The sequence below is a fragment of the Cornus florida genome, unplaced genomic scaffold (assembly GCF_030987335.1).
Source record: "Cornus florida cultivar Cherokee Brave unplaced genomic scaffold, ASM3098733v1 CherokeeBrave_3.0.0_Hap2_Chr09, whole genome shotgun sequence".
Taxonomy (NCBI): Eukaryota; Viridiplantae; Streptophyta; class Magnoliopsida; order Cornales; family Cornaceae; genus Cornus; species Cornus florida.
Window position 1 is genome coordinate 75,612,722 of NW_026775579.1, and position 13,575 is coordinate 75,626,296.

Below are 13,575 nucleotides of genomic sequence, written 5' to 3' on the forward strand. Positions count from 1 at the left end.
TTGGATTCGGGAGTGTATGGAGGACCGCAACGGGTTTCATGATAACCATTTAATTGTTGGATTCGGGCTGGGTGTTTATGGGTCATGGGCTTGTTGCACTTCAGCATTGTATTTCTTTCATTTGGGCTCCATACCTTATTGGGCCTGAATTTTTACCTTCGTACTTATTTATATAATAGAGGCAAATTTTGCACTAGGCTTTGAAATCAGGCGTTGCTCAATATGTAGTGTTTTTTAGTACACTTAACGGTAATTAAAATTGGTTATCCAAACTTCACAAGCTTTCAGGCTGCTTTAATCTATTAACTATGGTGGAAAAAGAACAATAGAAGATTTTTTAAAGTTGGGATTGTTGTTTTCGAATTTTATTTTGTGGAATCTAGTCATACCCATTGATATCTAACTTTCATGAAGAGAAGAGGGACGTGGATATGTTTGTTTAAAGAAGTTTGTTACTCTAAAATTTATATATAAGAGTTTCATAATCCTTCTTAGTGTCATTATAAGAATAACTCACTAATTGGAAAGTACTTTTTAAGAATTTCGTACCGAAATTTCAAGACATTCTAAAAAAAATTTATCAATCAAGTACAATTGCAAAATCTCTCCTTTAAGGGGGAAGAAAAATGAGAGAACTTTAAATGGAAAAAGTTAAAAGGTTTCAATTGAGGAAGAAAATTTTGACTTTTTCAATTAAGGAAATTTATGGAATTTGAAGAGTAAAAGAGAAAATAAAGAGATAATTTTATTAATCAAACAAATTTGGGGGGGGGGGGGGGGGGGACGGGGCATAATGAATTTTTTTTTAAAAATTACCACATATATTATAGAGTGCGGGCCAACTCAGGGGACCTTCATTAGTTCCGTCCCTCTTCACTTATCTTTTATTTCTCACTGTGAAGTTAGACGAACGCATAACTACATGTATATGAAACTAAAAAAAAAAATCGGACAATCTTCCTGCCTAACTGTAACGACCCGAACCCGAGGGTTTGAATCACTAATCGGGTTCTTACCCGAATCCGAGATCATCTAAAGGCACTATGGTAAGTTCTAAAACCGACACATAATGTACGTGTCATCCCAAAACTTATACAAAACAAATGAAATCTCAAATATAAAAGATAATAAAATAGTCCACTAACTCATTCAAACCTATAGAGGAACGTCATCTGCTACTTCCTTCCCGTGACCTGAAAAATATTAAAATGATGAGGTGAGCATAAAGCTCAGTTAAAAGCGTCTAAGACACACCTCTTACAACATCGTGAATCCATCTAATAAATAGAATACGAGAGAACGAGATCATATCTTGAGAAAAACAAGCAAAGTAACGATAATAATTAACAAATACATACGTAAGTCGTCTAACTACCAAGTGTACAATGTATGCCAATGTAATGTCATGCCATGCAATGTCGTTTCTTATTTCCAAAACAATACCGTTTCAACTTCCAAACCAATAGTGTAATCCGACCCAAGGCACCTCAAAGGCATCATGAATGGAGGGTTGACTAGCTATCCACGATCACAAGGCACCTCTAAGGCGTTGCATCCGGCTTAGTTAGCTCAACCATACTCCCTTTTAGACCACACTAACACCAATGACCACTAGGCGCCTCCTAGACGTCCAGTTTTCACAAACACTTTCAAAAACGTTTCCCTAAAATAATTTCATTGGTTTTAAAAAAAGTAATTTTTCCCTTTTTCTTTCTCAATGTATGCATGAATACTTCATACTTCACAATTTACCATAATTTTCACATCATCAAACCTTAACAACATTCCATACTAAAAAAGAATTTTTTCATGAATTTATAGCATGCTTTAAGTCAACAAAATTTCTACAATTACTCATATTAAACAAGGACATAATCACAAAAGAATGCTTTCCATATCCAATCAATAAATCATACAAAGATATATTATTTACACATAACACCCATAGAGATACATAACATATATCTAGCATCATGGCAATTCTCAAGAAAATTTACAATAAATCCCATACATTCCATCTACATATCACATTATTAAGGGAAAACCTAACATTTATTTTCATAATTTCAACATCACTTTTCTTAACAATTAAAAATCATGGAACACCTAAAATGTCAATATTAAGCATGTATCTTCACTACCAAGTATATAATCATAACCATTGGTTCAATTAACATATATAATACATTCATCACCTTAATTACATACAACCACAACAACATAGGCAAAATTGCTAAAATCAACCATGCTTAGAATCAAATTAAAGGGGAAAAACTCATAAAAGGTCAAAGAAAACATGAATTAGAACACCCATACCTCACTTAGATACAAAAACTCTCAAATGGGTCTAAAAATTCGAAATCCCTAAAGTGCACCAAATGAGGAATTGCTTATATCAACGTGTGGATCGCGCCGTGCTCTCCGATTTGCCGCAAACGGCACCCAAAAATTTCAACAATTGATAAAGTAATTGAAGAGTGAAGTTTGAGATCAAAAGAAAAAGAGAAAAAAAAAAAAAAAAAAAAGTGAGGGGAAGAGAGAGCTTACGGGGAGAGAAGAAATGAGACCAAATTGGTCTCTTGGCCACAAATTAATGTTAGCGGTGGGTCCCAGCACAAATGAAAAATCTTTTTCTTTTAAATTTTTTTTTTTCCACTACAAATATATACATATGTAAATAAATTACAAACATTACACTAACAATTGCATAACATAAGATAAGATATAAAAATATAATTATATATAAATCTCTATCAACATATCCTGAGAGAATGGAAAGAAATAAAAATTAAAGTATTGTGAGAGCACAATGGCAAAAATGTCAACAATAATAATGATATTATATATTTTAATATTTTTAGTTATAAATGGAAAAAAAAATCTATAACCACTCACTTTATAAAGGGTTAAGTGCAAAAAATCCTCCTAAAATATAGATTATGTGAACAAATATTAGTCCATCTTTTTTAAAAATATGCATTTCAGTCTATAATATTTAAAAAATATGCAAATAAGCCCTTTAATCACTTTTTGGCAAAAAAATAAATCTGAAAATCCGATATTACATAATTTCATCTTCTTCTCTCTTCCTTCTGTCTCATCTCCACCAATGAGCCATTCCTCCCACCACCATTACAGGCCATCACCCCCACCACCGTTACAGGCGACATCCTTCGGAGAGAGAAGTGATGTTTCGCAACACTAGCAAACCCACTACGCGAATCCGGGTAAGACAGAGCGTGAAGAGATGATGATTTTCCGGCTGGGTCACACAAGATGGTGGTAAGCACCGGCAGTAGGTGGTGATCATCGGAAGCTTGTCTGCAACTTGGGACGGTTTCGTGAAGGAGGTGGTTAACATTGGCGACAGATGGAAGAGCACCGGAAAAACGTTGTAGAAGAAGGAGCGCGAGGGCGCGTGAAGGGCGAGTCAGATTTACTCACAGGAGCATCTGGCGTGTGGGCGAGTGGTTGGTGATGATGAACTTGGAAGAAGGGGTTGAGTTTGCCTGTTACAGTAAGCTTCCGGCGAACGAGGAACTCGGTGATGATGTTTGGGCAGCAGTGGACCGTATAATTGATTGGCAAAGGTGACCCATGTGGGAGGCAAGGACACCGGAGAGATTGAGCCCAGAGAGCTGATGTCGTTGTCTGTCAAATGTGGAGATTATGATAGGTTGGGTTCTTTAGATGATCTTGGCTTGGTGTGTTGGGTATCAGGTGGTGATGAGGATGATGACGGTGAATTTGCTGAAGGGGTTGAGTTATATTCGGCGGTGACTTCGGTTTCGACGTACTCCATCGACGACCAAAACTGAAGCTCACAGATGCAGCGATGGGTGGAAAAGATGAGGTGGAGAGGAGAGAGAAAACTGAGAGGAAGAAGAGAGGAGAAAGATGAGGTGCTAAAAATAGACAAAACGATAATTTTAAATGGCTACATTTTAACATATTAATTGACATAAGGGTATTACAGTCATTTTAAGTCTTAAGGGGTTTATTTGTACCAAATCGATAGTATAAGGAGTTTTATACTATACAGGGATTTTTTTGCACTATATTGATAATACATGGGTTTTTTTTACACTTTACTCTTATATAAATTACTAAAGTACTTTTTTATTTTAATCATAATAATTGTGTTTTATTAAACCTTATGAGATTTGTTTAGTTAAAATTATTTATTAATTTTTTAAAATCTTTCATCAAGTAAATAATAATATATATTTGCGAAAATAGAATCAAAGTATTCAAAAAAAAAAAAAAAAATCAGAAATTAAATTTTGAAAAATGGAAACAATTACTAGAGAAAAACTAATTTTATTTCTCATATTAGTTTTCCATCTATTTATTTAGGTTGCACTTTTTTTTTTTGAATTATATATTTTCAAGATATATGTATATAGAAACAGTAGATCAATATTTATATAAAAAAATATATAACAGTTATTTATAATTTTTTCAAAATTTACATAATACTAAGTGGGCCCCCAATTCCAGATTCCTGGTTCCCTGACTACATGGAAATTATGCTCGAGAGAAAAGTATATGGTGTAATTGTCTTGGTCAGTCAATGAAGGAAGGGGTAAAGAACTGTCCATTGAAATTATGTGGTCTACTTTTTTTTGCACAGAGCAATTGGTTTAGATGCATGTTCACCTCAGAAATTCTCACATTTTCCATGTATGTCCAATAATTGAAACTTTTACCTTCCGAAAAAAAAATAATAATTAAAACTTTATCAAAGTGATGATATCGACCTGAAATTAAAACTTTGATAAATGATAATTTCAAAGCCTAGTCCATTTCTTTTTCATTTTCCTTCCTATTAGAGGCATCATTTTCATTCCCAACTCACCTATCAAATTTGGACAGATATCAAACGTACATAGCCTAAATCTTAAATCAGCTTAGAATTCTACCTTTTTTGGCTGGAGGACACTCATGTTCACACAGTTATGCCAATAGACATTCTATTTGGGCTTTGGATGACTGTATATGAATATTGATGGAAATTGATAGGATAAGTAAGGAATAAATGTATTCATCTCTTGTATGTGTAAGATATTCCAGCAGATATTATATTTGGGATAGTTTTCCTTTATCCCTCCAAATAATAAGTTGAAAACCAATAATCTAATTCTGTTCACCAAAATAACTTTGGAATTAGTTAGAGAATCAAAATTTTCAAATTCAAAATTTAACAAAAAAAAATAAATAAACCAAGATTAAATCCCTCAATTAACCGAAATAAGCATCCACAGTCACCTCTTTATATGTTCAAAAATTGAGGAAGATTGTCTTCCAGTGAAGAGCACAAGCAAACAGGGGCAGCCAGAAATAAAAATTGAGGTAAGTTTATCACTGATGAAAACCAATATATATATATATATATATATAAATGAAATATTTAACTTACCAAAACATAAATGGCATATTTAATTAACTTTCCAAGTTGCAACACATCTTTTGCCTGTCATCATGTCATGCATGCATATATGTTATACAGTGATTTCTGCAGTTAAAAAGGATACATCTGTGGCTCACAGGTTCTTCATCTATATCAATAGTTACGTAATTTAATTGGACTCGAACCCTCAACCTTGTTTTTTAAAAACATATACTCATATTTTAACTGGCTTATCTTGTTTCAGAGGCGAAGTTTGTTCAATCCGCAAAAGAGGCCATGAGCAGTTTAGTAATTGTAATACTGCAGAATCTTGGCCTTTAACTAGAGGTTTTTTATTTTTTTTAACAGAGTTCTTCTATAATATATATATATATATATATATATATATATATATAGAGGGACTCTACCATTTCTGTGAGTAATATAAAAAAGGGTAAAGTGCAACAAACCCCCTTAAACTATGACCCAATTAGCAAATATCCCCCTTAAACTATAAAAGTTACAAATAACCCCCTCAACTAACCATTTTTGGTGCATATTACCCACTCCGGCGGTCAGAGGTTGAATTTTGATTGTTAAAATGGCACGTGACTACCCAATTTAAATTAAATGACCATAAAGCCCTTATGAAAATTAAAAGACCTAATTGCCCTTCTTAGAATCTTTAGACCCCCCAGCCAAACATGCCCTATTTGTGTGTCCCAGAAATTCTTAGCCTTGAACGGAACACTAAACTTCAGAGAACAAATCAGTGAGCTTCAGAGATCAAACCAACAAATTGTATAAGATGCTAAAGGAGGAACAAAATTGGGAAGATGAAACATATATTTGGATGAATGAGTATTAAAATAATATCAAAAGATCACATTTTTTTTTTTTTCCAACACAAAAGAGGTTCTTAATGAAAACGAAGGTGTTATTATTAGAGAAAATTGGTGAGGTGACTCCTTTCTCACAGGCTCTCCCTCGCAAAAGATCTAAGTATGAGGGGCAACCAAACATTGAACTTGAACTGGATGAAGAAAGAAATCTAGTGTACTTTTCTTGCCCTTACTCTTATTTGATTCTAAACTTCATCACGGCCGGACAGGGGCTATCTGCACCTATATAGCATTGCCTTTGTACAGTTCTTTATTTTCCAGAATAAAGAACATTGACAACCGGAAAAGGTTTAAGTACAACAATTCAACCGGCGAGAAGCTCTGAGCATTAACGACTAAATTAACCGTATAAATCAAACCGACGACCCGAAAGCTTCAAACTAAATGACCACCGGCCCAACCGAAGATGAAAACAAGTGCAGAGCTACAATGACCCATCCATTCTGGCGAGCTCTGAGCGGCAGTGTCCATTGAAATTGGATCGGTGAGCTCCGAACCGAAGCTGCCAAGACAAGATAATTAAGAAAAATGGTCTGGAGAGGTGTTTGAACTGAACTAGAGTTCCATTGAAGACCTAACTAAGAGCTCCATATAGAGGGCTTGAGAAGCGACCCAACCTGAAAAGCGTCAACATTCAATCCATTGGAAAAGCTTCAGCGAACCTCAACCGTTAGTTTCAGACAGACCCAGAAACTTCAGCGATGAACTCCGGCGAGCCACAGTTTCAAACGACCTACATCGAAGTCTCGAAGAGCTTCAGCGACCCAACAGTTTCGTGAGTGCAATACGACGTGAATGAATGAATGGAAGAGACGACGGTAAAAAATAAAATTTGGAAAAAGAAAATGAGAAAAACAGAATGAATGGAAGAGATAAGCAGTTAATGGTGATAAGGTTGGTGATGTGTCGAATTGTTAGTGGTTCTTCAGAATACAAGGGGCCACATCAATTAATCAACTTTAAAAGCATGGTTAAAGAGTTAAATGACCACGTTTTACTAAAGGCCAAAAACGACTTTACCAAATTCCGGCCACGGAAACTTACCTGATATGATTTCTATGTCCTAAATTGCAATATCTTCATAGTTTGAGGGGGTTATTTGTAATTTCAGGGGTTAGTTGCACAAGAGATATATTTTAAGGAGGTTTCTTACACTTTACCTTATAAAAAAAGAATAGTGTGGAATTTAATTTATGTGATGGGATGGTTGGTTCCATCATCTTACTCACAAAAATGGTGGTGTCCCATCACTTTACTTGCATAAATTAAATTTGATAAATATCAAATTTAGTCTTTAAATTATTATTAAAAATAAAATCTCTAATAGTTGTGAAAAAAAAGGAAAAGAAAGAAAAACTAGATTATATTGTGAGATATGATATTTCCCAATTATTATAATAATTAATTGTCAACATGCATGTTCACATCAGAAATAATTGTGGAGTTGTCTTGGTCAGTCGACAATAAAAATTTATGAAAAACTCTTTAATTGTCTTTTTTCTTTAGTGCAAGTTCACATCAAAATAATTGTTTTTAATGTATAGCACTATAGCTCCACTAGGTGGAAAGTCTAAATGAGCTGGAATTGACTTGTGGTAGTGTGTATTTTTATTTTTCATTCCCAAGCACTGATCTTCATCTCTATGGAAAAACATTCATTCCAAGGACTAATTTTTAGACTGTAGATACTTATGATTTGTGTTGATTTATAACAATTTCATGATAATTATAAAATTACCATTTTGTTATTTTAAGTTTAAATGTATATATCATCAAGTTGAGAGTTTTTTAAACTCAAAGGATAATTATGAAAATAATAATAAGTTTTGACTTTGACTTGTCAAATGAGACAACTAATTTAAAAAACTTTAAAAAATAAAAAATAAATAAATAGAAAGAGGGAATAAAATTTTTACGTGATAATCTTTCATTTTTTTATGAAAGCTATGGAGGCAAAAATTGCACTAGGCTTTGAAATTATAAGGAGCGTTACTCAATAAATAGTGTTTGAGTAAAGTTAATCGTAATTAAAATTGGTTATCCAAACTTTACAAGCTTTCGTTGGGGATTGTTGTATTCCAATTTTATTGATAATCCTAGTCGTTGTTGATATCTAATTTTCATGATGGAAAGAGTGACGAATATCTTTCTTTGTAAAGAATTAATTATTCCCCTTTTTTGTTTTAATATATAAGAGTTTTATAACCTTTTTTTTTTTTTTTTTTTAGTTAAAGAGAGTTTTATAACCTTTTTTAGTCTAATAGTATGAAAAACTCTCAAAAACGGATATAGTCCTTTTTAGAGCATTCGTATCAGTCTCTTTAGATCTCGGCTCTCTAAAAATGTCATTTTGACTTTTTCAAGAACCATGTTAGCAGTTTTTGCTTTCCAGAAAGAGGCACTATATTAGACTTTTAGAATTTTCACTCTAAAAAAAAAATTCATAATTAATTAATTAATTTTTTCTTTTTAACTTTTTCCTAAAGACTATATTTTTTATTTTTTTATCTTATATAATGAACACTCATTATATTAATTAAAAAATAGAACTAATATTATAACTTTAAACATTATGTTATCCATTATGTAGATGAAAAAATATATGACTAATATTATAACTTTAAATAATACATTATCCATTATATGGATTAAAAAAATAAGATTAATATTACACAAATTTAAAAATCACCCATTTTTGGGATTAAAAAAGTTAGTATTAATATTACATGAATTTAAACTTAAAATCCCGTAGAAATTTAAAATTTAAAGCAAAAAAAGTTTTTAAAAAAACCAATTTTTAAAGGGGAAAAAAAAGATATTTTTATTTATTTTTGGCACAATCTTTTTTTTTGGACAAACGGTGCCTAATTTTTTTTTTTTTATTTAATGAATATTATTTTATTTTAAAAAAAGAGAGATTAAAATCACCCATTTTTGGGTTTTTTTCAAAAATATCTGCGGCCAAACAGGGCTTATGGCCCTATTACACACCGTTGCTGCCCGATGTAAAAAAACAAGGCTCCAAAATGATGTCATTTTATCAAGCAAAAAATTAATAAATAATATTAAACAGCGATCGGGCTCGTGCTAGCGGTATTTTGCGAGTCAGCCTGCAAGGCCATATGGGTCTGCCCAATTTCTGCGAGCCTACTGCGGTGGATTTGGGAGCCCAAATAACAGAAAAAGCCCTTTGGCCAGAGCTCTGTGGATGCTCTTAAGGATTCCCTATGAAGCACGGACACAGATATGGGACACGGGTACGACACGACACGGATACGGCGACACGACAAATTTCAAAAAAATAGGACACGGACACGGCGGGGATACGCCTATAAAATTATATATATATATATATATATATATATATATATATATATATATATATATTCAAAATATAATTACTAGAATCTTGTACAGATAAATAAAACAACAACAAAGAACAGAATCAATTTTAATAATTTCATCTCTGTTATAAGAAAAATATAGACAAGACAAAACAGAAAATAAATGAAAAATAAAGTTGATCCAAATTCCAAATGAAGATGTGCAGAAGAGACATCGCTATAATGAACGAAATATGTATATGAATAAACATATATACTTTCAGTCTTTCACAAAGTTTTGTTCATGTGACTTATATATATATATATATATATATATCTTGTTCATGAAGAGAGAAAATTGAAGAAGAGGAGAGACTGAGAGAGGAGTGAAAGAAAATAAATTTTGTTTCACAGAAGTGTCGGACCGTGTGTTCGAGCCTCGGACACGTGTGTCTAATAAAAAATAATATTTAGACATTTTACAGAAGTGTCGGACACGTGTCCGAGCCTTGGACACGGGTGTCGGTATCCAAAAAGTGTCCGACACTGGTACGAGGCCTCTGGAAGGAGTGTCCGTGCTTTATAGAAGATTCCTAGTGAAATTTCAAGATATTCTAAAATTTATCCATCAATCACATACAATTTGCACAATTTTTTCTTTAATTATTGTATTGTTTTTTTTTTATTTTTATAAGGTTAATCTTGTCTTTGATCAGCTTATAATTTTTGTTCTCTTTTTCATTTACAGTACACCCAGAATGTTCTCAGAACTTATCAGACATAATGCTTATACATAAAACTAAAAAATTTCGGAAAATCTTCCGGCCTAACAATTGCATAACAGAAGAAAAGGCATTAAAATATAATTATAGACATATATATTTCACAAGTAAGACATCTATGTAGTTTGCAAGTAATATGGAACTTTTGATAAAATGAAAACAGAAAAAAATCATCGCCCACCATTGATGCGCATATTTACAGGTTCGCTCAAGCTATCAGACTTGGCATTTGTACTAGTGCCACCATATTCATAGGCATCCGATGATCTCTCACCAAGCAAGTACTCAGTCTCTTCCAAATTCAATGAAATGTTAACCCATGGATGTTTCTCTGCCATCCTCAATCCCTCCAATTCAATTGCTACTTCCTTCATAGTAGGTCTATCATCCGCCTTCAGGTTTAAGCACCTCCTCGCAATCTCTGCAACTTGCTTCACCTGATGATCAGAATTTCCTTCACAAAGTACTAAATGATCCTCAAGGACTTGAAATAAGCGATCCTCTTTCAGCGAAGAAACAAAATACTTTGCTAAACTTCTCTGCTCCTCTGGCCTATCAAAAGAAAGTGCTTGCTCTCCCGTTAGTAGCTCCACAAGGACTACTCCGAAGCTATAAACATCACTTTTCTCAGTCAATTGGCTTGTGTGCAAGTACTCGGGGTCCAAGTATCCAAGGGTTCCTTGCACCATTGTAGATAACTGAGCTTGATCGAGTGGAACCAACCTTGATGCTCCGAAGTCAGACACTTTTGCAGTGTAGGTATCGTCTAAGAGTATATTTGCAGACTTAATATCTCTATGAATGATTGGAGTAGAAGTTGTAGAGTGCAAATACGATAGAACTCCAGCAGTTTCTGCTGCAATCCTTAGACGGGTGTCCCACGGAATGATGGATGCTTTCTTTTTATTATGGATGTGGTCAAAGAGGGTGCCATTGCCGACATACTCATAAACTAGTAGAGGGACCTCTGTCTCTAAACAACAACCCAAGAGTTTTACCACATTTCTATGGTTGATCTGAAAGAGTACGACCACCTCGTTAATGAACTGCTCGATCTGGCCTTTATCAACTATCTTGGACTTCTTGATAGCAACTATTCTGTTGTCTCTTAAGTAGGCTTTGTAAACTGTGCCATAACCTCCTTCGCCAATTATTCTGCTTTCATCATAATTGTTGGTAGCCATCTCAAGCTCTTCCTTGGTGAAAATTTTCACCATTTCACTGGATCCTTCTCTTCCAGAAAAGTGTTGCCTTAACATTAAACCACCATTTTGTCGAAAGAATTTTTCTTTGATCTTGATGAGCTTTCTTTTCTTCATTCCATAGTACAACCAAAAGGTGACTGCGAGCAAAAATGTTGCCACTGCTGCAATACCTGTTGAATTGAAGGTGAATTAAGTTCTCCTTTTTTGTTAAGTAAATAAGTATAGTGATAAACTAAATATTGAAAACTCCAAAGAAATTTATAGTTTACAGTCAAGAAAACTAGGAAGAACCGAAGAAGTATGCTGAAAATAACACGACCAAGAACACAAAAATACCTCTCTAACAAATTGACAAGAATGTAATTTACCAAATGCAAGTGTTATCACAACAGATTCCTCTTTTCTGCCTTAAAAATATGAATCTATAGATTAATTAGAATCAATATAACATACTTACTAACAATAAGTGTTATCAATAGTATTTCATCAACAACGCAACCTTCTCCACTTGTCATGCTGTCCCAATAGTATCCCTTAGGACAAATACATGTATAATTTCCTATTGTGTTAACACAATTTTTTGGACACTTGTTGTAATCTGGATCCTCACATTCATTAAAATCTGCAAAAAAAAAAAAAATTAAAGAATCAATTATATAAATAAAGAACCTGTCAAGAAAACACTTACAAGTTAGAAATGCAATTAAAGGTCCTATGTAAACATGAATTTGGTACCAAAGATTGTGTAGTCTAATTGTATCTCTTTTATCTCCTAAAGAGAATGGTGGGTTTGAGTCCGAGAGCGTGTGAGATTCTTGGCAATGAAAAAAAAATAAAATAAAAATAAAATTTTGAATGTGGTGAATTACCTTGGCAACCATTAGACAGGTATGGGTTACCTTGGTAACCTTCAACGCATCTACAAAGATATCCTGGACCATTCTGTGGGTCATAACACTCGCTGTGTTCTTTACATACATAACTAGTCAAGTTCTTCTGAGCCTCGTCGCATGCCTCATTTCCAATGCTCCAATCGAGCACCATCGGAAGTTTGTCTGTGTGTGGCAAATCGTGAAGAAATTGTTTGGAGAAGTTGAACTCATCTTGTTGGACCACAAAAGCATAGCTACAGCGATTGGAGTCGATTATAGTTGTATGATTGTTATAGCTACTTAATGTCAGTTTAATATCGATTGTCCCTTTAGGAATAGGTGTCTGGCAACAGCCAACACCAGAACAAGACCCCTCGGTGATATCATCCATGCTGTCACATATGGACATGCACCCGGTTGTGTAATTCTTGTCCCCTTTATCAGCTCTAACAATGGCGTAAGTGTCACACCCAACTGCTATGAACTTGTTCAAGGTGTTAGAGATGAAGAATTTGATGAGCCAGAATTTGGGAGGCTCGTAATTGGACAGCCTGTTACCCTCCTCATCATAGCAATCGCGAGCTATGAACTGCAACACGTGCATATGACCTTCGATGAGGGATATTTTGGTAACGTTTATCTTACTCTTTCGTAGAAATAGTTCGGGCGGATTAAAAGAGTAGTCACAGGTTGTGAGAAAGTTTTCATCTAGATAACACTCTGGGGTTATGCCGAATGGGTATGGGACGCTTACATTTCCACAACGATCATCACAGCCGGGTTTGGCCATAGCTGTTTTTGCTGGTGCAGCAGTTGGTGCTGTGGATAATATCAACAGCACCGGCAGGGAGATTTGCACAATGAGTAGTGCTATACGATCCGACTTACAAAAAATCAACATAATAAAACCTTGAATCGTTTTAAAACCAAAATATATCAACTTGTCAACTGTTCATCTTTCAAGTAAACAGGCGCAAGAATTCTCAAATAGGTCACTAGCTCCGTTGATTCCTTATCGATTCCATTGCGACCAGGCCACCTGGGTCACCGGTTATGGACAGCGGATGGAGCAATACAAATGTAGAAAAGCCGAATCTCGAAC

General features: G+C 34.1%; 1 long non-coding RNA gene and 1 pseudogene across 1 annotated transcript; both read right to left on the reverse strand.

The window, feature by feature from the left end:
• LOC132272889 (uncharacterized) overlaps positions 1–13,263 on the reverse strand; it is a 48,059-nt pseudogene extending 34,796 nt beyond the window's left edge.
• Positions 833–3,980, reverse strand: LOC132274460 (uncharacterized). Its single transcript, XR_009470429.1, has 2 exons — positions 2,317–3,980; positions 833–1,193 (listed from the first exon to the last, which is right to left on the reverse strand). It is a non-coding gene; the product is annotated as an uncharacterized LOC132274460 (long non-coding RNA).
• Positions 13,264–13,575: the final 312 nt, after the last annotated feature.